Below are 26,955 nucleotides of genomic sequence, written 5' to 3'. Positions count from 1 at the left end.
TGAAGTCTCAAGATCCTCTCATGTCCTTCTTGTGCTGCCAACTCAAAACTGCAAGTATGAGAAAGAAGAATTTTCAGTATGTAATCAACTCTCCACACACGTTAGGCAAACAATTCCATTATTTAGCCTTCAGGAAGGTTGTAGAACCTTTCAAAAAAAATTATAATGATACAATGTTTAAAACAAATGTTTCTGAACTAAAATATATGTATTAAAATAATATGTATTACAAATTGATATTTGAAAAGAAATTGAAAAGAAAAGAGTTTGAAAAGGAAAAAAAAGATTGCTACTTGTTTCCTAATGGTTGAATTTTTATTTGATTGTACTTTTGATTATGATGTGAACTGCCTTATGTGGAAAGAAAATGCAAGATACAAATAGCTATATCAATAAATACTCATGAAGAATAAATATAGCTGCACCAAAATCAGCCTCCATTTAAAACGATGATTAACTTTTTTGTAGACTTCCAATTAAAAAATCATTGCTCACGTTTTTAAAAAGTATTTAATGCAATTAAACATTAAATCTCTGTTTTGTTCCTGTGGGTGGAAATAGCCAGTTCCATACCTCATCTGAAAATATTTAGAGAGAGATCGCCCATCTTATTTCATACATCTTAAATATAGTCTGCCTATTAAATGTCAAATGTGATGTCACCCTTTGGGTCAGTAATGACTAGGTGCTTGCACAGGGAACCACCTTTACCTTTTTAAAAAACAGACATATCCGAAATAATCAAAGACACTGTATTGATACCATTTGGAGACAGTAATTAGTAATCTTGAAGAAAATAATTGTTAATTACAAAAGCCAAATGTTGAAGGTAAGAGTACCATGTTTTGTTTGGATTTCGAATTACAACATGCTCATCCCAAATGGTAAATCAAAACTTGAAATCTTTATTTTTCTTTTCTGATATCATCCAAGGCTGGTAAGGGGGATGTTGAGTCCCTCTTATTCATCATCTTGTCTAGTAAACCGCCTGAATATCGACATATTCAGATGTATTCGGATGACATTTGGTCTGAATACCATTTATCTGAATTGGCCCGATCAGAATATGAAGTATTTTGATCAGCATGTGCGTATTCAAATGCATTCGGACACGTGGTCACTCTACAAAACAAGCAAAGAAACCTTTTAAAAAGCTCCCTAAGACCCAGGGAACATTTCACACAGTTAAACAAGGACAAAATATGAAAAGTTAAACCACAGAATTCCCCCCTCCAAAAAAAAATTTGGCAGGAAGCTGCTTTGTAAAAAGAAAAAAAAGAGCAAAGAATCACCCCTCCAATTCAGAGCCATGCAGCTTTTGGGAGGGAAATAAAAATCCAGAGAATCCCCACCCTCCAGCAAAGCAAGCAAAGGCCAAAGTTTCCAGGAGTTTCAATAGTCGTGTATTTGTTCAATTGTTGTTTTTTATTTAGGGTAACTAACCAACCAAGCCAGTTACTGTTCAGAATCAGAAGAACCTTTATGCTTTTTCTAACACTTTTGCATAGCTTTTCTGTTGCTGTTTGGTATTGGTGGGGGTGGGGGGGTCTTTAAGCCAGCAAAGGCCAAGGGTTCCAGGAGTTTCATTAATTCAATTGTTTCACTGTGGTGGGGGGTTTTTGGGGAGGGGGGTAGGCATTAGGCCTCAGGCCTAGCCCACACAGGACTGCCAGTGCCTTACAAAGACTGGGATTCTGTGTGATTGATTTTACCTTGTTCAGGCTTTGCTTTTGTAGCTAGTAGGTTGCTAACTTGCTTTGGTTTGACTGTGAAGTTTGTCTTAGTTTTTTTTCCCAACGTACCTGTTCTTTTGAAGCAATTTCCTGTTTGTGATTGGTTTTTGTTTGCTTTCCTGGCTGGTCTTGCTTTTTAGAGGGGTTTGGGGGGGCTGCCTTGCTGTTGCTGTGGCATAGTGATTGGTAGGAGACTCAAAGCTGGCAAATGTGCATAGTGCAAAGCTTGAAGTGAATAGTGTTGTTCTTGTAGAGTGACTGCATTTTAAGAGATGGAGGTTCTGTAGGCATTAGGAAAGAGAGAGCGTGTGCCAGTTTCTGGAGGGAGAAATGCCGCTTTTCTTCCTCCATTTGGAGCAGTGGAAGGGGGAAGGGGGTGGGGCTAGCTGTTATGCTCAGCTGGCACTGTGCTGGAGTGGGGGGGGGTTGTTCTGGGTAGGGGCACTTATTTCCTGCAGGGCTGCTGGTGAGTCTCCTGAAAGGAACCAGGCAACTTTGCTTGGGAGGGGAAAATGCTATGGACAACCAGTTAAAGGTGAAGCTGATGCCCAGCCATCCAAACTTCAACAAAGGTTATTGGTTCCTTTGAGGAGACACACCAGCCCTGCAGGAAATTAGGTGCCCCTACCCAGAATAACCCCTTTCCTCAACCCCCCCCCCCAATAATCTCCAGCCCAGAGCCAGCTGGGCATAACAGCAAGCCCCATTGAACTCTATGGTGAGAAAAGTTAATTCATTTTTCCCACTAGAACTTGCTGAAGAGCCTGGCAGATTCTGTAATCTGCTGTGGTTCTATTGTAGCCAATCGGGAATTTCTTAGTGTGTAAGCAGGCTGCATATTTTTCAAGGTAGAGGCAGCAAACATTCAGGGTGGCTCCAGGAGGCCCTCCTGGTAATAACACCCAGGTTTGGTGAACTTTTTTTCAGGGGGTGGTGGGAGATGGGCCCTAGCCTGGGGAGGGCATAAAATGGAACCCCCTGAAGCAAAGTTCACCAAACCTGGGTGCTATTACCAGGAGGGCCTCCTGGATCCACCCTGAAAGTTTTCTGCCTCTACCTTGAAAAATGTGCAGCCTGCTTACACACTCAGAAATTCCCAATTGGCTAAAATTGGCACACCCCCTTCAAGGGTCCATAACTTTGGACCCCCTGAACCAAACTTTACCAAACTGGAGTGGAGTCAGCAGAACAGGCTCTGGATGATACCCTGAAATTTTAGCACTACTAGTTTTAAAACTGTGCCCCTTGCAGGCCAAAATGTGAAAAAACAGCAAAAATACGAAACAATTTCAGACGGACCTCAATATATTCGGATATCCAAATATATTCGGACATACCAATTATGGTATTCGGTCTTATTTTGGCATATGGATACTTTTATGCCTGAATAAGCCTGAATTTGAATTTTACCGAATATTGTGAGTATTGCCAAGCCTATTTCAAACTGCTACAGTAGATTAACTCACCAATAGCACTTTGTATCACACTCATTTCAACCTCTTTGCTGCCCTTTCTTGCCTCTATTTCTAACAAAGTCTTGGTGGCCTTCATGGTTAGTAACTCATATGGATAAATTTATTTATTTATTTGGTTCAATTTATATGCCGACCTCCCTGAATACCATGCCTGTAAATGTGGGGTTTAGGACTTGCCAATCTGATTAGTATCAAAGGTGCATTATTTGAGGGCGAAAACCTCAAATCACCAAAAGGTTGCCTGTTGATATGTCTTTAATAAAATTCATTTTCCATTTACAGAAATTAAATAGAATAACAACTGGTGAATATGCTAACTCATCAAGCTGGCTAGATTTACTTAGCAACATTTTATTTAAAAAAATAAAAAGTGGGGTAAATGTTCCTGACTAATCAATCTTTATTTATGAAGCAGTTTCTGTAAATATCTCATCTTTAAGAGCTGTGAAATGAAGCATATAAAATGCATCTCAAGAATTGCCTTAGGAAAAATGGGGAAAAGACAGATCTGCAGGTCTGTGTGACTTGTGACTAGCGTTGAAGAAAGTTTTTTCCTATTTATTTTAATGTTCTTGCAAGGATGGGAGTTCTATTTTGATCCCACCTGAGCAAATGCCTACTTTTCATTTGTTCACTTTAACAGTTTTTCTGCCTGTTTTACATTATGTCCAATTTATACACAACTGATGCAAATCCAGGTGTCTGTTTTAAAGCCACTATAGATTTTGTCAGTATGGTCGAGAAAAGGATGAGTTTCATCTCGAGTGTGAAGAAACTGAAGACTCCCGAACATTTTAACTGAGCTACAGTTGTCACAAAATTTAGGAATATTCCTTCTTGTGACTCCCCCTCAACTGAACTGAACATTCCACACACTACCACCTGTCAAATATTTGTCAATCTTTCTATTTGTGCAGTCTCAGAAAGGTGACAAAACCAGATTGATGGAACTACTTGTGGGCTGCCATTGGTAGCCAGTAGACTGTATCCAGTTTTAATTATGTTTATTTTATTTTCTCAGATTTACACCCCTCACTGAAATTGGGCGCACAAACTATGGATCACAAACTATGCAGGCTTGTTTTGGAGGTTCTTTTTTGGTGCTATGGTATGAAATACTGGAAAAATCACCACCACCATCCCATAAAGATTATTTACAGTGTAATCCAGATAAATTGGGGGAGCTGTGCTGTGTCTCAGGATATCTCCAAAGGAGATCCAAAGGCTTTGGGCAGTGCAGGCAGGAGGGAAATTCAAATTCCCTCCTTCTGCCCAAAGAGCCCCATAGAAGAAACAGACTTAGTCCATTGTTTTCATGGTATAAATCTAAGGGCCATGCCAGGGACATTCCCAGCATGAAAAACCAGTGGAAACCAACTAAACCAGAAATGCCGAAGGAATGCCCCAAGCTGTACCAGGTCAATGCGACTCTGTGAGGTGCAGGGTCTTCCAGGTTGGGTGCTGCAGAACTCTGTGGTACTCATCTGCCTCCCAGTTTGCCATTCCTGCCGATGTAAGTGCCACTTACACCAGCAGGGTGGGCAAACATGCCAGCATGATTGCTCACTGGCTCCAAGACCAATTTAGCACCCCTGTTATGGACTGGGCTGTTAGGCTTTTGTAGCAGCACATCTAAAATGGTAGAATCAGGAAGATGAAAGAATATATGGACTAAGAATCTTTATAGCCCGAATTGTGACCTGACAGGACCTCTAATAAAGACTCGGATGGAGAAACTGCAGTAGTTGCACTAATATATGCCTCTGAGATCAGGTCAATGAGTCATGGTGACACTTTTTTTGCAAATATAATGCACCTATGGATCTATTAGGTGACTTTGCCCTTTACAAAACATCTTGAATATTACAGCATTACCATGTAATTACAAGTCTGTCTCAAAGGACATAAAGAATATAAGGCCTGCCTGTAAAAGCCATCCAGTCTTGGTGACTCTGACTTGTTTTCTCAGAATATGTAGATCATATTACTAGGAATGTGTTCAATTCATCTTAGAGGACTCTGACCCTCAATGTACTTTGTTCCTTTTTGTTTACAGGCTGCAGAGAAGAATCCAAATGAGATGTTTTTAGATACGGGTTTTATTTAAGTTCTACAGTTTTACTGTTCAAAACCTCAGTCTAAGAGCAGAGAGTCTGAAAAAAAAAGATTACTTGGAATCTCTTTCAGCTTTAAATACCCTGCTTTGATAACAAGATTTTAACTGACTTATTTCTGTTTATGCCAAATGTCTATGTAGATCTGAGTTTAAATGACAGATCTAAGATCTATATATTTCTCATATATTTTTAGAAAAAACTTTATCCACAGTTTCCTGATATTTCCCTGACACTGAATTCTATTTTCAAATTTTCTATTCTCCTATTATACATGACAAGTTTAAGAACTTGTGGATGATAGGGCTGTTGGTTATTTTACCTCAACTTGACCAGTTATTTTGGGAAAGAAGGAACTTACAGCCTCATCTGAAGAGTCAGAAATGTAATTATGAATGATGTTTTGAAGGTTCCTGGGCTCCAGCTAAGGCCTGATTCTATACAGCTTTGGAGCTATTTCCGAGAGGCTTATTCCCCCGGATGGTTTATGAGCTATACTTAAGGCTGCCTTGCTGATCAAAATAACATTTTTAAGCTAAAATATTTTTAAATGTTAAAATGTTATGGGGAAACTTGATGTTGTTAATACTCTGGTGATATGCATGGAGTGTTCACAACACTTTATATTTCTTCAATCAAATGCAATCCTGTGTGACTATAAATCTCTCCAATATTCAATATTAATGCAAATCTTACAGTGCTTTTAAGAAATGCAGCCCACAAACTCAAGTTAGTTGGTCTGCAGTCTTTTCTTGGAAAGCAGATTAGTGCTATTTACAAGAGGCTTGAATGCAGATGCTTCCAGTCTGGATGATGCAAATTATCTTGCTTTGTCATTAATGTGTTGTAATCTTTAGCAGCCATGGTATCTATCAGCCAGACAGGCAAAGAGGCATCATCCACAAGTGATGTCTGGAAAATGTAAATTATATTAGATGGGGAAGTATTCTAGAGAAGTATGTAAAGTGTTCTGCCAAGAATATTTTTAGACTATCATAATATCTGTAGCCACAAAGTCTCATATAGCCAGGATGGGGCTGCTCCTCATCTGACATTATTTGAACATTCACAAAGATCTTCAACTGCTGCTTCACAGGTCAGGATAGATTCAAAGGGACAAAAGAGCTAGAATGAGCCCAAGAGAACAAACAGCCAGTCAAGAAGACAAAGTCACAGCAGGGAGAACTATTGGGGCCACAATCAAGAACCATTGAGTAGTTTTCGCTGCGGCATGATTTGAGAAGTATTTATAGGTAGCCAGAAATAAGTTTTGAAAAGTGCTGTACCAACCCCTCCAGCACTTAGAAGGCAAGATATTGTGGCCACCCTCATGCACCTAGGTAAGGGGGGGTTCTCGGGATTGAACCCCCCCATTCATGTCCAAAGCTTCGCCCACCCGTTTGTGGGTTTTAAAAACATTTTAGTGCTTTTTAGGTTTTTGGCCTGCAGGGGGCGCATTGTTTGAGCTAGCAGCGCCAAACTTTCAGGAATTGTTTGGGGGATTCTCCTGATGATACTACCCTGGTTTGGTGAGGTTTGGTTCAGGGGGTCAAAAGTTATGGACTCCCAAAGGGGGTGCCCCCATCCTCCATTGTTTTCAATGGGAGCTAATAGGAGATGGGGGCTACACCTTTGAGGGTCCATAACTTTGGACCCCCTGAACCAAACTTCACCAAACCTGAGTGGTATCATTAGGAGAGACTCCTAAAGATACCCTGAAAGTTTGGTGCTTCTAGCTTAACAATTGCACCCCTGACAGCAGGCACCCCCCAAATTTTTCCAGATTCTCGTTTTGAATCCACCCTCTTCGGCATGGATTTAAAGGGAGAATCTGAGGTCCTCAGTTTAGAAGAAGAGTTTGGATTTATATCCTCCCTTTCTCTCCTGTAGGAGACTCAAAGGGGCTTACAATCTCCTTGCCCTTGCTCCCTCACAACAAACACCCTGTGAGGTGGGTGGGGCTGAGAGAGCTCCGAAAAGCTGTGACTAGCCCAAGGTCACCCAGCTGGCATGTGTGGGAGTGCACAGGCTAATCTGAATTCCCCAGATAAGTCTTCACAGTTCAAGTGGCAGAGCAGGGAAACCCGGTTCCTCCAGATTAGAATGCACCTGCTCTTAACCACTACGCCACATTGAAAGTGATGCTGTTTCAGGGTGGGGGATAATCCACCCCAAAACAGCATCACTTTCAATGTTGTTTAACTAGGGGCCCCAGATTCTCCCTTTAAGGTGTATTTAAAAGGAGAATTTGGGCTCTCTAGTTTAAATGCCATTGAAAGTGATGCTGTTTGGGGGTGGATTCCAGCATCACAGCAGCTGCCCGGCGGGGTGTGTGTGTGCAAAACTCAGATTTTGCACCAGGCTCCATTTTCCCTCTATGCCTCTGCCCAGAGGGGAGGGACAGGGGAGGGCAGGGCAGGGGAGTCTGCCATCCCCAACCTCGGAGAGCTGCTTTTATAAGTGCTAGGCCAGGGGCGGGGCTTGGGGAGGCGTGGCCATGCGCTAGGGGCAGGTGGGGGTGTGGCCCCACCCCGAACCCCCCCCTAAAAAATCTATACCTACATCCCTGGCCACCCTGCACTAGAAGAACTCCCCAATCCCTTATTCTGAATTTTGGCCACATGACACCCCTTACCAGATGGATTTCTGTCCCAAATTTCAGGCAGATTGTGAAACTACTGAAATGCATGATTCCTAAAAGTTTCTGACTTTACAAGGATAGAAAATTTTACAATCTCCCTTGCAGCTCAGCTAGCACCTACCATATTTTTCTCTAGACACCAGGTCAGACCATTTCCTTTTACTCAACTGTCTGGAGTCAACACCTCTGCCACTGCACTTATTGTAAGAGACTGCAAGCCCCATTGGGCATACTGCATGTGTAAGCACCAAGGCTGGAGAAATTATCTATCAGGTTGCACCATGGTGTGACCTTGATGGAGTCTACTCAGGAGTTAGCCAGAGTGAAGGGTCCCAACTGGCTTTCAACAGAGTGCTCAGTACCAAAGCCAACCTACCCATGTTTGTATAAGAGATTACCCTGGCACTGAAACCCAAGGGAGTTCTGACAAAGGGGCAGGGAGAATATGCAGCACTGAGCATCTTAGAGGAGATTAGGTGGGACATCCATCTCTTTATTATATTGTTTTAGTTGTGAGCTACCTCAGGCAGGTCTGTAGAGAAGCAACATATAAATCCTATAAAGAAATATATAAGAAAAACACCTGTGGTTCCGTAAGTTTCTAATGAGGCTGCCAGAACTCAGTCAAATCATGGCACATCAAATGTCACTTAATGCGACAAAGAGTTTTTATGGTGAGATGTTGATATGACTTTCACAATGTGCTAAACTCCATCCTATTTGAATGTTCTAAAGTTTAGCAACCCAAAAGGCACTACAGGTATCTTTAACACTTGCTTCTTTCCTCTGTGTTGGTGGCCTAAAGCCAACTAGAGATGGTAGATCCAATATAGAAGCAATGGGGATAGAATTCCATTGCACATTTTGATGGAAAATGTTACAGATAGCTGCCAAAAAGGAGAAACTTGGGAACAGAATTCTGGAAGCCCACCCATGCAGGTGGGCAAGTCACATAACTTAAAGGTCTTAGCTTGAAGACTGCTAAACAGAATGTTTGTCTTGAGTTTTATGGTGACTTTCAGCAGCCTTGAACATAGAAGCATGCTCAAGGAGAACTACCCTCATCTGCCAAGTAAAGTAACTGGTAAATTTATAGCCAACTAATGGCAACCCAATAGGATTTTCAAAGCAAGAAACTGGAAGAGATGTGTTCCTATACCTTGTGTTCCTATACCTTGGGGGTTTTCCATCCAAGTACTGTCCAGGGCCAATCCTCCTTAGCTTCTCAGTTCTGACAAGATTCAGCTAGCCTGGGCCATCCAGGTCAGGATGGTCTGCATTATTAAAAAGACCAGTTGTTGTGAAAGACACTAAGACTATTGCAAACCATGAGGAGGGACATAATGTCTTCCTTACCTCATACAGTTGAGCTGAGCACATGATGGGAACTTGAGATTGGGAGAAAACAGAAATTGGTCATGAATTGGGTGGTTGCATGGATTTACCTTTACTAAAAATTTAGACACAAAATAAGAGGAGCAGGAAGCAGCCATGTAGCACACAGCATTGCTGCTTTTCTAAATAAACACTGATATAAATTCCTGTAGTTAGTTAAGCAAGCACACTATATCCTATTGATGTTGCATTCATGTTGCTGTGTGTTATGTCAGCTTTTCAGTTCTTTCTTGAACAATCCACCCTGGGAAACTGTAGAATGAAGTCTTAATCAGCCTGACATCCATGCGGCAATCATTTGAAGCATGCTTTGAAGTTGCACGGCTCTTCTGATGCAGTGCAGGAATGCAAAGCAAGTTAGAACAAAGGTCAGGGTCCATCAGGGAATGCTTGTGGGCAAACTGCCCAACAAGGACTCTTCTTCTCCTTAAGTATCTGTAGTCAAGCTTGTGATTCTCTGATTGTAACAGCAGCCTTCACGAATGATCACTTAAAAGAAGTTGAATGATTCAAGTCTTTTTATTCTCAAGCGAGGGATACAACAATGTTTCACATAGTCGGCAATTAGAGAAAGTACAAAAGTCCAAATTGCCAAAGAAATTCAGTTCACTAAACCATAATGACTGATACCATGCAACAGTTTGAAATGCAAAATGAGGCTAATGACAGGATCCTGTTGGTCTCTGGCAAATGAAGTTTTCAGCTGCCAGATGGAGCGAGTCAGAATAATTCATACCAGCCAACTATGAATAGGGAAAATCTCAAAATGGTCAGATAAAATGTAAAATACCAAATACCATGCAGCACCAATATCACAGACAGTACATTACATGGATTATTGTCCCTGCAGACTCTTTAAACCCCAGAAACCGCTTTCACTGTCATTAGGTCTTTTTTAAAAACATTCCCAGTTAGAATGATCTGATGACAACTGTGCATTCCAGTCATTTTCTGCTTTGCTGATTGCCTGGTTAAACAATTAGCACAGTTTTTCCTTTTGTTCCCATTGTGACTGCAATGGAAATTGAGTTCTACTTTATTGCTGCAGCAGCTCCAAATGGCCATAGTACAGTCACACTTCAGGACCGTAGTAATAGTCCGAACACTCTACACAAACATCCCTACTGTCCAGCTAAGAAAAATCCATTCTGAACGCAAAAATTACGTTGTTGACTAGAAGCAGACATATTTATGGTCTGGATTAGATATGGTAACATGGGATATGCAAACAACAATGAGTGACATAATGGTAAGTCAGGCATATTTCAGGAAGCTTGGAGTAAGGATGTGTACAATTTTTTCATCGTTTTTCAGGTTCAACTTTAAAAGTCCTGGAATGTTTCCAAAAAGCAAAAAAAAAGCTGCAACCCTATGTGTTTTAAATTTCTGAAAATTTTCAATACTTCTAAAGGGAAATTGGAAAAATTCCAAGACACGGAGATGAATGAACAGATCAGCTGAGCTGACCCTTGCATTCAGCACTGCTGGCTTTCCTGCCATCTTTGAAGCCCGCTTGGGTCAGCTAATGCTAACAACAGTTTATTTTCAGCATGGGCTGCCTGATGCCTCTATCTCCATGCTCTTATCTCTATAACTTTGGATGTTTGCCAGAGCTATGCCCATGTTTATACAAACCAAATATGAGCACATGCACATCAGAAAACCATGATTATCCACTCAGGTGGTATATCCTATTGGCAAATAGTGGAAATACTTGCCACATAAACACTAATTGGGATGATTCTGTACAACTGGGACACTGGCAAACTCATCAATCTAGAAAAAGATTCCTTATTTGACACATATATTTAAAGTCACCCTCTCCCCTTCCCCCGCATTATTGAGTCACTCTCTTTTATTCTCCTTTATGTCATGAAACGAAAACATTATTGAAGAATTAGAGAACAGGGCCATCAGAGAGAAGACAGGAAAGCGTGGTTACCCTCCAATATGACTAGATCCCTACCCAGATTTTTTTTTTTTGCATAATAATTTGTCGTTTTATTAGATTTTGATTTTTAAATGTATTTACAAAATTTGTATCTTACCTTTCTTCGCTTACAAGGACCATCAACGCAGTTACCAGTTTAAAACATACATGGTAAAATCACATTTTAAAACTATTAAAATCAACCCCCCAGTACATCATTAAAACAACTAAAAAAAAAGAATTACAATCAGTGGTGGGATTCAGCAGGTTCGCACCACTTCGGCAGAACCGGTTGTTAAAATGGTGCTTGTAAACAACCAGTTGCTAAATTTCTGAAAATTTTCAATACTTCTAAAGGGAAATTGGAAAATGTATCCAAAATGTATCCAAAACAGAAAAACAGCAATTAAAACATTGGTTAGGAAGCATAATTGAAGGAACACCAAAAGAAACAAAAAAATCTTCACCCATTGGTAGAAGATAGACACAGAAGGAGACAGATGAACCTTCCTGTGCAGACAGTTCCAGAGCTTAAGTTTCATGACCAAGAAGACTCCCTTCTGAGTTGCCACCCACTTAATCTCAGAAGGTAAATACACCCAAGACAAGGCCTTTGAAGATTACTGTAGATTCATAAGGTAGTAGGTAGGTAGATTCATAAGGTAGTAGGCAGTCCTTCAGTTATGTTGGCCCCAAACCATATAGGGTTTGGAATGTCAAGACCAGGACCATTAATTGTTCCTGGAAACACACAGGGAGCCAGAGTAGATGGGCCAAGACTAGGATGATATGCGCTCTGCAATCCACTCCATTCAACATCTCAGTGGCAGCATTCTGCTTCAACTGAAATTTCCAAATGCTTCTCAAGGGCAGCCCCACATAGAACACGTTGCAGTTATCTAATCTAGTTGTTAACCAGGGCATGCACCACCAGGGCCAGATCTTTTCTGCCCAGGAAAGTCTGCAGCTTGTTAACTAGTCGATGCAGGCAAAAGGCACTCCTGGCCACAGCTACCTGAACTGATCATTGAATATACCTGTTATAGAACAGGTGACTATTTAAATTTTGGGTTAGACCAATATTTCGCAACCTTTTTGACATCGCCGCACCCTTGACCTCGCTCTTCATAACTCAGGGCACCCTTGAGGAAAACACTTATTTTTTAAATTGATTTACTTTAATTATTAGCTACATGAGAGACATAATAGTTTATTGGCGTTAAGTGTCTGTTTATTCATTAATTAATGATGTGAAAATGAACATAATTTAAACTAATCAAATTAAGACAATAGTGTAACATTAAAGCATTCAATTTTAATGGTGCTATGTTCAGATTCAAATTTTTTTAAAAAAACTAATATAGTTTCTTCAACAAAGCCAGGCCTATTTGCAGCCAAAAAAAAAAGTATTTCCCACAGGCCTGGCCCATACATCTCCCCTTGGACCATTCCCAGGTTGCTCCCTGTGCAAGACACATACAGCTGCCAGCAGAGAGTGTGAGTAGTAAAAGGGTGAGGATTGCAGTGGGGTAGCCATGTAAGTTTATGGAAGAGCTGAGTTGCAACACATGAAAGCTCATAGACCTTCCACACACTGGTAGCACTTCCATCTAGTCAGGAATATGCTTCCTACAAGCTATGTTAGATAACAATCTTGCCTGAAAAGTAGGATTTTAGAAAATGAATATATTTTTAATATGCCTAAGGCAAGTGAAGGCAGGTGTTCCACATCAGCTGGTACAACTAGGTAACTGATTTGCACAATCTTTTCTCATACCCTTTTATGGAGGGGGAATATGAATGGCATCACCTTGTTTGTGATAGAACAGAGAAATCACAGGATCATTTATTGTATAGAGTTGTCCTCAAAGTGGACATGGTGGCAGTGGCTGATGGGAATTGTAGTCCATGAACATCTGGAGACCCCAGGTTGCATACCCCTGGCCTTTGTCTTGCAGGGTCTGTCTTGCAGACCCTGTGGAACTGTGATAAGTTCCACAGATCCCAGGTCTCATTTAACAGAGAGTTCCAGCAGACAGAGGTTTTAGCCAAAAAAGCTCTGGCCCTGGTTGAGGATAACCATATATTTTTCAGTCTAGGGACCACTGTAATGGGGACGCTTACATTTGTCCGTTACATTTGTCCCCTTTCCCTAAAACATTGTACGGTTTCACGAGGGTTGCAGAAGCCTACGTTGCGAAAGCAATATAAGGTGTGAAGATAAGGGCTTGCCCATTTTAACCAATTCTAAACATTTTTCTCAAAACTTCACTTTTTAAATACCATTCAGTTCTTACCTTATAATACACTTACCATATTAATTCTTACCATTTTAAACTTACCATAAATCCTATAACATGCAATGATTACATTTCAGCAATTCTTATTACCTCTTTAAGAAACACATTTTTAAATTCAGCACTTTTATTTACATACATTTTTCTTTTCCTGTTACCTGTTTCTTCTGTGATGGTAGAATTACCAGGGGGTTCCTCCTGGACAACTCGGGACAATGGATCCGCCATGACATTGTCTTTACCTCGTACATGGACTATGGCAAAATTATAGTCCTGGAGCACTAGACTCCATCTGGCCTCTGGTACAGTACTCCCCTTACTCAACTTTCCCAAACCAGCCAATACAAATTCCCTAGGTCCTACACCAGTTGTCTCTCTCACACACACTACAATTGGCCTCACTGCCTCTGGAATGGGCTTTTCCCAGACTGGTGTTGTGCAGGGGTTGGACAAACTCCTAGGTCTGGTCAGTGTCTACTGACAAGCATCTGGCCGGCGCTTCGCTCTGCACCAAGAAGCCAGTGCCTTCCTTCCTCTCACAAGCTTCCTTCGCTTGAGGAGAGTCACTAGAATCCTGCCAGCTATCTGAGCTGGACCAGTATTCCTTTACACCAGAGACAGAGCTGAGAGACTTCACTCCACAGACTCTGCTCTCAACTGAATACAAGCTGTTCTCTCCAGAACTCTCCACAAAGAACTGTCTGACAGGCTCTCTCTGTCTTTCTGTTTATCTAGCAGCGTTTTAGCGCCCCCTTACATTGGCCAGGAGCAACAGTGCCTTCCATCGACCAGTCATCTTGCTTATATTTAAATTAGGGCCTGCTACCTTACTTTTCCTGTCACCCAGGCCTCTTTAAGCAGGCCTGCTTCACACCAGCCCTTTAGGGTGGGGCAAGTCCGTTACAACCACCAATAAGTTATTACCTATAGATTGAAGTGCTCTCTTGAGGGTGTTTTCAGAAAGTCAGTCTCTTAGGTATGAAGGACCCAGACCATTTAGGGTTTTAGTACCAGAACCTTGAACCTCATTCAGTATTTCACCAGAAACCAATGCAGTTGGCAGAGAATAGGATGGATATGTGCTCACCACAGTGTCCATGTAAGGACCCGTGCAGATGCATTATGAATGATTTAGAACAGAGTTTATTTATTTATTTAATTGGACTTCATAGACTGCCTCATCCCCAGAGGGCTCTAGGCGGTTCACAACACAGACAATATAACAACCAATAAATTACTCAAAATATCTCTAAAAACATTAAGATCAATATACAGCATAACAACCCATCTTAGCAGCACCCAGAGTTGTGAAATAATCAGGAATAAACGTCTGAAATGTGTGCCAAAGCGATGAATATTATCACCATGGGACACTACTTCAATCCAATTTACCTTTTTTGCTCACAGTGAAGAGGCTATAGGAAGCTTATGCCACAGATTTACAGGGGCTTATAGCAGTCTTATGTACCAGTCAGACTGACTAACTAGGACAGTGGAGATCTTGTTCTACAGCTCAGTGTCCATGAGGTGATCTTGAAGTTCACTAAAATACATACTCTCAGACTCTTGAAACTCACACTGTAGTTGTGAGGATAAAATGGAAGAAGGGAGAAGACTGTACACTTCCTTGGAGCTAAAAATGAAACAGACACTAAATGAAAGAGACTTTTTTGAAGAGTGCGAATGGCATACAGCACTGCTACCTACATTTATTGTGAAATATTCATGTAACTGTTCCATGGCAAAGAAAAAGCTAGTGAAAGGCATCTGGACTGAAATAATAGGCAAAGTAAAGTAATCACAAAAATCAGCAATCTAACTTAAAAAGTGGAAGTTTTATTAAGGCAGGTATTAGTGTTTATGAATTCCTGACTACAAAAAGAAGTAAATTTCCCAACATGGACAATTTGAGATCCTATTTGTTTCCATTTTGACAGGGCATAGAATAGAAAAGAATGTGGTGCAGCAGTAATCTGGTCTACATTGCCTGCTAAGCCAAAATGTCACTTCAGGTACAAACAGAACTATTTGATGTAATGCCCCCTGGATTTGATGCTCAAAATCAAATGGTACCATTTCAGTACCTTTTAGAGTTAGTTGCTGGTATTTCCACTAATGTTCAAAATTAACTGCTGATATTGGAAATACTTGCTATGCAGGCATGTGATTCATTCACTGTATCTTAGACTTGACATGTTCTTTCCATTCATTTTTGCAGTTGTGGTAGAGCTGATGGCTTCTGATGAAATTTGTTTCTTTCCACCATCTAGTGGCAATTACTTGATAATACAACAGTTATGAGAAAGCATCAGCTTCAAACTATTCTATTCTGTTCAAGTAATGCATGAAATTTACTTGAAGCACAGTGAAATCTTTGGGGCATAAAATGACGTTCCTTTGCATTTTCAAATCTGGCAATATGACAGCTTATTCACATGTGTGAATCACTCCGAACTGAACTATTACCTGAAAAGGAAGATACCAAGCTTGCAAAAAATTGACATTTCTCTTGTTTCAAATTATTTAATTTAAGGAGGCTTACAAAAATGTGTTCTTAGTACACCTTTTCACTCCTTTTTTTCTTATACAGCTGATATTCAAACTGCTTCTTCTTGAGTACTCACGAGCCTTGTTTGCACATTACAGTGAATGCATGTGCAATCTGTGCACACTGTAGACTTGATTGGTGTGTGTGTGTGTGTGTGTGTGTGTGTGTGTGTGTGTGTGTGTGTGTGTGTGTGTGTGTGTGTGTGTGTGTGTGTGTGTGTTGGCCAATTCTCATGTTACATTCAAAATGCATGTACAGCTGAACATACTTATCCAGCAGGACTGGTCTCCTGGAGCAGCAGTGGCGTAGTGGTTAAGAGCAGGTGTACTCTAATCTGGAGGAACCAGCTTTGATTCCCTGCTCTGCCACATGAGCTGTGGAGGCTTATCTGGGGAATTCAGATTAGCTTGTGCACTCCAACACAAGCCAGCTGGGTGACCTTGGGCTAGTCACATTCTTCTGAGCTTTCTCAGCCCCACCTACCTCACAGGGTGTTTGTGGTGAGGGGGAAAGGGAAAGAAGCCCCTTAGACTCTCCTTGCAGGAGAGTCGGATATAAATCCAACTCTTCTTCTGTTTCATTTATAAAGTGAATGCACATTGGCTCTTTGGTACAAGCAAGTGTGTGAGTGTTCATTATAACAAGTGAACTGCACTGTTATGGTTACTGTTTCTCATTTTCTAAGAAGGGCACTGGCAACCAACGCTGATGACAGATTTTGCATGCCCTTAACCAAAGGCAAATCCTTCATGAACTTTGGTTCAAGAAAATTAGTACTTTTATCAGTTGTGGCTGAAGATGCATAGTGATTTAACTTGAATGAACAGCCATTTCTTTTGTACCAGATATATGAGAAATTCTGAACAGTGCAATGGTTAGCTGTTTGGTTTTCAATAGAACAATCAGTTTAATAAATTATGTGCTGGATCCTTAGTAAAGCCAATAACATATGCAAAGCATACAATAGAAGTATAATTTGTCTTCTGTTAATGAGAGTTGATTGAAATGTCAGGGCTACAAAAAGAACATCTGAAAGAACTGTGCATTAGTTCCAGCAAGCTGGCCTCAGTGTTGCATTTAAAAAACTGGAGAGGGCAGTTTCATGAAAGAGTGGAGACTGCCTGAGTCTGTGGCTATTTTGTATTTGATACATTTTTAACTTCCTGTGCCCTGGAACCTCATTCCATGTGTATGTGTAATACATATTGTTGCCAGACTTACCTAGGGTCGACTAAAAGAACCCTGTTTGGAGGACAGTGGTGTCTCTATCGCTCTCAGACAACCCTCGGGGTGCCTAGCAATGCAGTGCCAAAATTAGGCTTGGCAATTCGGTATATCAGAATTGCAAAAAAAAAGCCAAATCGGAGTGATATTCAGCTTTTTCGGCTTGTATTTGGGCCGAATACAAGCTGTCTGAATACAAGCTAAACTGAATACATCCAAATGACGAATGCTGAACAGATATTTGGCATTCAGGGGGATTTAACGTTGTTAAATGGCAAGAGCACCCAGGTTTGGTGAACTTTGCTTCAGGGGGCGGTGGGAGATGGCCCCTACCCTTTTGGGGTTATATAAAATTGAACTCCCTGAAGCAAATTTCACCAAACCTGGGTGTTCTTACCAGGAATGTCTCCTGAAGCCAATCTGAAGGTTTGATGCTTCAACCTGCTTACACACACCCAGAAATGTCCCATTGGCTGCAATAGAGCCAGGTCAGTTCAACAGGAGAATCTGAGGAAATGTCTTGTGGTGACTGTCAGTGGCACACTTTTTAAGTTAGTGGCACCAATATTGCAGAGTATCTTCAAGAGACCCTGATGATAATTTTAAAGCTAAATAAAGCCAAATCTGAATTTTACCAAATTTGTTCGGTATTGATCAAGCCTAACCAAAATGGGGAGCCCATTCTTTACATTGGCTCAGTGTACCCTCAAGGAAAAAGATCTATGTCTGGTCTTGTTTCCTTCCAAGTCAACTTGCACAATGCCTCTTTCACACCCTTCCTGATAGCATTAAGTCAATACAAAGACCGTGCCTTGGAGAAAGACCCCATCTTCCGCCCTGGACCATGCATCCCAGTGAAGACAGTGGATGTGTTAATGTGCTTACCTGCCCAATGTTGTACTAATGTTTCTTCCTCTGACTAATACCTTCAATGACCACCTCATTTACACTATCATTGTTTTACAGCTATAACCTCACCAGCTAACTTCCCCCTTGGAGATACTCCTGAGCCTGGAACATCAGGCTGATGTCTCAAATCATTCGATCAATGATCCAACCATTAAGGTTGGTATCTGTCTCTTGTTTTTCCCCCCAAAGGCAAGAAATCTCTTTGTCTAGGGAGATTAAGGATCATGCTGCATAAACTTGAGGATCCATTGTTCCCTATAAGAAGCCCACTCTCCCAATAGCCAGTGTTCAATATCTTTGAACATTTCTTTGTCTGTGATATTGTTCCACAGCACTGTTCCTCCTGATCTAAGCATGGGTTGCTCAGTTCTGTTCATCAAACCATTCTGCTCCAAGATCAGGTGACTATAACTTGTCTCTCATAAGAACATAAGAACATAAGAACAAGCCAGCTGGATCAGACCAAAGTCCATCTAGTCCAGCTCTCTGCTACTCGCAGTGGCCCACCAGGTGCCTTTGGGAGCTCACATGTAGGATGTGAACGCAATGGCCTTCTGCGGCTGTTGCTCCCGATCACCTGGTCTGCTAAGGCATTTGCAATCTCAGATCAAAGAGGATCAAGATTGGTAGCCATAAATCGACTTCTCCTCCATAAATCTGTCCAAGCTCCTTTTAAAGCTATCCAGGTTAGTGGCCATCACCACCGCCTGCGGCAGCATATTCCAAACACCAATCACACGTTGCGTGAAGAAGTGTTTCCTTTTATTAGTCCTAATTCTTCCCCCCAGCATTTTCAATGAATGCCCCCTGGTTCTAGTATTGTGAGAAAGAGAGAAAAATTTCTCTCTGTCAACATTTTCTACCCCTTGCATAATTTTGTAGACTTCAATCATATCCCCCCTCAGCCGCCTCCTCTCCAAACTAAAGAGTCCCAAACGCTGCAGCCTCTCCTCATAGGGAAGGTGCTCCAGTCCCTCAACCATCCTTGTTGCCCTTCTCTGCACTTTTTCTATCTCCTCAATATCCTTTTTGAGATGCGGCAACCAGAACTGGACACAGTACTCCAAGTGCGGTCGCACCACTGCTTTATATAAGGGCATGACAATCTTTGCAGTTTTATTCTCAATTCCTTTCCTAATGATCCCCAGCATAGAGTTTGCCTTTTTCACAGCTGCCATGCATTGAGTTGACATTCCCATGGAACTATCAACTAAGACGCCTAAATCCCTTTCCTGGTCTGTGACTGATAGCACTGACCCCTGTAGCGTGCATGTGAAGTTTGGATTTTTTGCCCCTATGTGCATCACTTTACATTTTGCTACACTGAACTGCATTTGCTGTAGATGGTGAGACTCCCTCGCTCAATAAGTACACCACAACGACAGGCTGGAAAAGGAATGGGCCGCAGCCCGTTTATTAAACAACAAACATATAACAAGAACTATATACATCAGAGCTGGGCGGGCAAACAGGTCGCACATCACATCCCAATGAATGGGAAACTGGCGGGAAGGGAAGCCCAGAGATCCTACTCCTGAATGCTTCCACACTTCCCGCCCCTGCTGAGAGGCGGGCACCCGGCTACAAAGCCCCAAAGGCCGCCCCCAGCCCGTCTTCTGCTCCACGTGCTGCGCTGGGGTTAAAAGCCGGGCAGCGGCTGAAAGCCATGGCCTTCTTGGCGTTAACCAAAAGCCTTTGCTCACAGATTAGCGCGGACGACTGACCAGCGACCAGCCTGCCCGCCAAATACCAGCCCACCCGGCCCTCATAGAGCATGAAGCCTGGGAAGACCCCAGCCAGAAGGCTTCGTTCTCTCCCCAAGATGTCGCGACTTACCGTTACCAAAACCCGCCATAGGACCTGCGACAGTGATAAAGGACCCAAAAATCCCAGCTTCAGCCCTAAATTACAGGGAGGGTGGGTGGAGCCATATGCCTTGCTGGTTCTACCGCCGCCTTGCCCGGGAAGAGACGCGGACCGGGGAAGGCGTCTAAGATACCAGGAGCTCCTCACGCCTTTTTTCAGGGGGAGCCAATCAATCGCACTGCCGGTTCTGCGGCTTTGCGAAGCCAGGCCATGCATGCCCCTTATCTTTGCTGCGCGCGTTGCTCCACCCGCGAGCAGCAATGGCTGCCCCTGATTATTCAGGGTGCATCTTATTTGCTGTAGATGGGTGAGACTCCCTCGCTCAATAAGTACACGCCACAGCGACAGGCTGGAAAAGGAATGGAGCGCGGCCCATTTTATTAAACAACAAACGCCTGTATAACTGGAACTATACATCAGAGCTGTAGGCTGGCAAGCGGGTCGCACATCACATCCCAATGAATGGGGAAACTGGTGGGAAAGGAAGCCCAGAGATCATGCTCCTGAGATGCTTCCACACTTCCCGCCCTGCTGAGAGGCAGACGGGCACCGGCTAAGCCCCAAAGGCCGCCCCAGCCCGTCTTCCTCCCGATCGCTTTCGCTTCAGGGTGATTAATGGGCTACGGCTAAGCCCATGGCCGCCCTAATGGCCCAACCCAACCCCACTCCCTGGGGAATTGTCGGGACAGCGGCCCGGCCTGCCCGGCCCGCCAGCCTGCCAGCCACACTGGCCCTCATAGGGAGCAAACCTGCAAGGAGCCCCAGCCGGGAAGGCTCGATTCTCTCCCAGATGTCGCGACACCGTTGCCAAACCCGCCACGAGCTGCCCACCCCTTGCAGCTCACGCTTAAACTCCCTCAAGCCTGAGAGCCTGTCCTCAAATCTAACCACCCGGCCGATGAAGGGTGCAAAACTGAACTGACTGAAGCCACAAGTCCATGCCCCGATTGGATGACGAATGCGGCCGCCATCCGGCTGGAAAAAAGGAGTCCATGGCGTCCGGTGATTTCGGGTGTTCTGCCACAGCTTCTCCCCTGAGGAAAAGCACACCACCTTGGCGGCCGCCTGCCATTAACTTTTCTGCAGGCCTATCCACGGCGGGGATCCACCGCTCCGCTCCAATGAGCCAGCTGCACCATCTCCGGGACCAGAACCAAAGGGTCATATTAGGCTGGTGCCTGGCACGAAAGCTCCTGGCGTGGCGGCCACCGCAAAACGCATGAGTCAAGGCCCGACCTGGCAGGGAGATCTTCCTCCCCAAGGTGGATGACCAGGAGGTCCGGAGTAGCCAGCTGAAAATTGTATTCAATGACCTTGGGCTCTAGCTCATGCCAAAGCATGTGCCCCTGCCCCAACCAGGAAATACTTACGCGCGCCCCGAGTCCGAGATGCCGGCCCCATTCGGACTTGCAGGCGTAGTCCCCGACTCTGTTGACGAGGCTGTGCCCCACGACCCACACCTGCCGATAGACAGTCTGCGGCGTCCCTGGAGGCACTGAGAAGGGAAATCAACAAGTCAGGTGTGGGCGAATGTACGCCCGGAAGGCCCCCGACCGCCACCTGCCCAAACTGCGGATATCCTCCGGGGCCCTGCCTTCTGCTGCCCCGGCCGTGGCAGCCCCTATTCTGAACGAGTGCAGGCCGAACTCCGCGGCCGGTAGCCCGGCATGAGCCAAGCATGCCCTGAACACCGCCAGCATTTGGAACCTGGTGAGGGGGGACCCATCCTCATGCACCAAGAGCATACCACCCACCCGAGGCCTGTGCCGTAGCCACTCAAAAAGGGGAGGAAGGGGGCAGGTGGCATCGCCCGGTAGGGCCGGCATGGTGACCCAAGCCCCACGGCCCTCTTGGTCGGTTTTTGAATGAGCCAGCCAAGCGTGGACCATGTCCCCCGACAGGACGAGGTGTTCCCATTGCAGCGCGGTGCTGGAAGGCCGAACCCTGGTAGGGGCGACCAGTTCCCCAGGCCTGAAAGCCCCGTGGTGAGCCAGGTGGAAGGCGGCGGCAAAAAGCAAGCGCTCATAGCGTGAAGCGCACACCTGCCCTAGAGCCCCAGTGACCGCCCTCAACACTTCCTTGGTGACTGGGCGCCTGAGGTCCGCCTGTCTGGTGCCCACCCGCCGCCATCCAGCCACTAGGCGGCGAACTACAAACGCCTTGGTGGCGTCAGGAAAACCGGAAACCTTGCAGTGAAAGCGATGCCACGCCATGTGCACCCCCATAGTGCGCGGGTGCATCCCTGCCCATGGAGCGGACCAAATACTCGAGGAGGAGGCCAGTGTCCACCCCACGCAAACCGGGCGCCCGGAGGGCGCAGCGAAGCTCAGGAAATGTATGCGGCTCCGTCAGATTGCCTGCGTGGCGGTGCCATGAGTTCAAAACACCTGTGATGGCGTCTCGTTGCCAAGGCTCCAGAGGAACGCCGGCACTGTCGCCGAGGAACGGCTCCGCCAGGGGGCCAGGCGCCGGAAACGATCCACCTGCTGGCGAGATAAAGCATCAGCAATCTCATTCTGCAAACCTGGAACAAAAGCAGCTTTGAAAGAGATGTTATGAGTGAGGCAGGTAAGAACCAAATTGCGAACCAGGCGCATGACCCGAGCCGATTTGCTCGACTGTCTGTTTACCACACGCACGACTGCCTGGTTGTCGCACCAGAAAAGCACCCGTTTGTTTTGCCAGAGGTCGTGCCAAATGTGCACCGCCACCAGGATGGGGAACAGCTCCAGAAAAGCAAGATCCCTGGTGATGCCCTGCGCGTGCCACTCTGGGGGCCAAAGGCCCTGTGCCCACTGACCCTGGAAGAACACGCCGAAACCAAAAGCCCCAGAGGCATCAGAGTGCACCTGCAGCTCCAGTCCAGGTTCCAAAGCTGATTGCCACAGAGAGATGCCGTTGAAGTTTCGGATGAAGGACAACCAGACCAGTAGGTCTTCTTTCATGCCCCGGGAGACCCTGATGTGATGGTCAGGGGATTTGCAGCCCAACAAGGACCTCGCCAGCCGGGAGCAGAAAGCCCTGCCCGGGGCCACCACCCTGCAAGCAAAATTAAGGTGGCGAGCAAGGACTGGACCAGGCGCACCCTGCATTTTTGGAGGAGAAGAACCCGGACTGGAGCAGGGCTGAAAGGGCTGTGCTTGTCAGCCGGGAGTGAGGACGATGCCTAGAACCGATGTCCAGGTGAATGCCCAGGTAGCTGAGGGCAGTGGCGGGCCCCTCCCGTCTTGTTGGGAGCCAAAGGGGACCCCAGCTCGGCGGCCAGGACCTGGAAAGCCTGAAGGGCCAGCTCACACTCCCGGGTGCCCTGCCTGCCGATAAACAAGAAATCATCAAGGTAATGAGTCACCAAACCGGAGGGCACCCGCTGCCTGAAAGCCCATTCGAGGAAGGTGCTGAAAGTCTCAAAGGCGGCGCAGGCAAAGGAGCAGCCCATGGGCATGGCCTTGTCCACATACCAATTTCCTTGAAATGGATGCCCAGCAGCTCGAAGTTCAAGGGGGAAATGGGCAGGAGCCGAAAGGCGGACTGAATGTCACACTTTGCCAGGGATGCCCCGGACCCACCTGCCTGATGCAGAGGATGGCCGTCCCAAGGTGGCGTAGCGGACCGACAAACCTCTGGGTCAATGAAAAAATTCGCGAATTAAGCCCGGGGTAGGAGAGGTGTTGAATTAAGTGAAACTCCCCAGGGCTTTCTTAGAACGACGCCAATTGGGGAGACCCTGAGGTTGGGGAGGGAGGGTGACAGAAAGGGCCAGCAATGCGGCCGGCCTGGATTCCTTGTTGAGCTTATCAGCCACCGCTCCAGGGAGATCGCGGACAGATTTTTAGATTGCTGGCATGGTAAGCCCTCCGTGGGCCTTGGTATGGAATGCGGAAACCAGAAGAGAAACCCTCCCCAGCAGGCGCGCAGCCTGTCTGGGTAGAGCTGCAATCACTCCAACAGCACCCCACTTGAGCGGGGAAGGGCCAGAGTCTGCAGCTGGCGAGCACCTCAGTGTTTGGCAAGGGCGAGAACACCGCCCTGGCCACCGGCATCTTTGTGGGAGGGCCCGGCGCCGGGCGCACCAGACCTGCCCGAGGAGGCGTCCCGCCCGGCTTGGGACAGCTGATCCTGCTGTGGCTGCCAGAACAAAGGGAGCAAGAGTGCTCATATCTACATTTTGCCGCTGGCAAGCACCTTTGTTGAATTCCCAACACAGCCCCTTGGCCCCCACCCGCCCGGGTAGGCTCTGCCGGGTTTTGTGGGAATGGGAGGATCCGCCGCCCCTCCCATGGCCGGGCTGGACCACGACCATCCAGGTTTGGTCATGGATGAGGTCCCAACGAAAAGGCACTTGTGCGAAGCGTTCTTGCCGGATGGCCTCGTCGTAAGCGATGGCCGCGGTCGCCCCAGCCAGCGCCCGAGCCCGCAGCACATGGGCCATGTGAGCTGCGAGATGCCAGGCTCGCCAAAGGGATCACGCTGCCCGATGAGGGCCAGGAATCGGTGAAGCCCTGCAGCCAGTTGTTGAAATTCCGGCTTCGGCCGCTGCCTGGTCCTTCCGTTTTTTGTCGACCTTCCCGCCCGACAAACCCAACTCCCCCTCCCACCGCAGGAACTTAAAGATATCCACATAATACCCATCCAGCGCCCGCTCCCGAGCTTCCTGGGGAGGTGGGACCCGGGCGGGTTGCCGCGGTCGTCCTGAGCTGGGATGGCGCTCGCCGCCCGAAGCGCCTGCGCTTTGCAAGCCACGGTGGGGGAGCAGGCACCCCCTCCCCCCGCACCCAAAACTCCCCAGGAACCTGGGCGTCATCATCCTCAGTAGAGTCACCCGACGGCAAAGAGCTTGGGATGCGCCTGGAGGAGCAGGAAGGCATACGGCGACCGCTTCCTCCTCCTGCCCTCGCGCGCCCGAGGGCCGACGTGACGCATCCACCGATGTGGGCAGCGCTAACCCAGAGGCGAAAGTTGCAGCACATCCGTTGCTCTGCTCGAGGCCCCCTCCGGCGCCGCGCCGGCCTCCGCCGGCGCGGTGGGCTCGGGGCCCCCGACCCCCGAGGTGGAGCCCGACTTCGCCCGGCCGCTCCGCCGAGGACTTGAGAAAGATGCAACAGGGTGTCCGCCAGGTTGCGGACCAAGGCAGGATCGGAGCCCATATGGCGGCGTGTTGAGCGGGAAGATGCGGGCGGCACCCCGGACAGCGGGGAGGGCCCCTCCCAATGGAGACTGTCCCGCCATGCCGACCGGCCGCCCCTGCCGATGGGAGACAAGCCCGAGCCAGCGGCCGCCCTCGCCGCTGCTCCGATACCAACGGCCGGGCCGTCGTCCGTCCCCGGGCCAGTCTGGGCCCGGACCCTGTTCAGCAGAGCACGCGCCCTGCCCGATGGCGCCGCCGCCTCTGCAGCAGGCTGCCTGCTCTTGTCCCTTTTCGGCCCCATGGTGGCTGCGAGACCGGCCCAGAAAAAGAAAAGGAAGAAAAGGTTGAAATGAGAGAAACAAGGAGGGCCAGAGGAAGAAGGAAAATCAGCTAAAAAGGAAAGGAAAGAAAAGGCCAGTCTCCTTCCAGGCCTTACGCGAGATGCCAACGCGACCACGCCTTGCTGGTTCTCGCCGCCGGGAAGGGCGCGGACCGGGGAAGGCGTCTAGATATACCCAGGCTCCTCCCGCCTTTTTCAGGGGGAGCCAATCAATGCACCCGGTTCTGCAGCTTGCAACCAGGCCATGCATGCCCCTTATCTTGCTGCGTTGCTCACCACGGCAGCAATGGCTGCCCCTGGTTATTCAGGTGCATCTTATTTGCCATTTCTGAGCCCATTCACCTAATTTATCAAGGTCCGCTTGGAGCTCTTCGCAATCCTTTGTGGTTCTCACCACCCTGCATAATTTGGTATCATCTGCAAACTTGGCCACCACGCTACCCACCCCTACTTCCAGGTCATTTATGAATAGGTTAAAGAGCACTGGTCCCAAAACGGATCCTTGGGGGACACCACTCCCGACATCTCTCCATTGTGAGAATTTCCCATTTACACCCACTCTTTGTTTCCTGTTTCTCAACCAGTTTTTAATCCATAGGAGGACTTCCCCTCTTATTCCTTGATTGCTGAGTTTTCTCAACAGTCTCTGGTGAGGAACTTTGTCAAAAGCCTTTTGGAAATCCAAGTAGACAATGTCCACCGGTTCACCCCTGTCCACATGCCTGTTTACACCCTCAAAGAACTCTAGTAAGTTTGTAAGACAGGATTTGCCTCTGCAAAAGCCATGCTGACTCTTTCTCAGCAGGTCTTGCTTTTCTTCATGTTTTATAATTTTATCTTTAATGATAGATTCTACTAATATACCAGGAACAGATGTCAAACTGACTGGCCTGTAATTTCCCGGGTCCCCCCTAGATCCTTTCTTAAAGATTGGTGTGACATTGGCCATCTTCCAGTCTTCAGGGATGGAGCCTGATTTCAGGGATAAGTTGCATCTTCCCCTATATTCCTCATCTATTCCAGACCTATATCCTCACAATTGCCTATATTATAGGACTATGTGTGTGTGTGTTCTGCTACATTTATTGTGTGCTTGTGTACCCCCTTATCCCTTAATAAATATTGTTAAACTTAATTTGCTCTCCTGCGAGTTTCTTGCAAAAGTTGCATAGGCAATCAAGATTCCGAGCTTGCTTGACCTTTTATTAGTCTATAGTTTGCTCCTTCTAATTCCCCGCTCTAAAAGGCTAAGACCTCCCACCACCTTGGGTAACACATTTACTGTTTTACACTGAAAATATTGGTCATCAAAGTCAATCATGATAATAATCAAGGCATTTCCACTTTATATCCATAAG

This window comes from Sphaerodactylus townsendi, linkage group LG06, assembly GCF_021028975.2.
Source record: "Sphaerodactylus townsendi isolate TG3544 linkage group LG06, MPM_Stown_v2.3, whole genome shotgun sequence".
Classification (NCBI taxonomy): domain Eukaryota; kingdom Metazoa; phylum Chordata; class Lepidosauria; order Squamata; family Sphaerodactylidae; genus Sphaerodactylus; species Sphaerodactylus townsendi.
The sequence above is the reverse complement of the archived record's forward strand: the minus strand, read 5'-3'. Positions refer to the sequence as shown.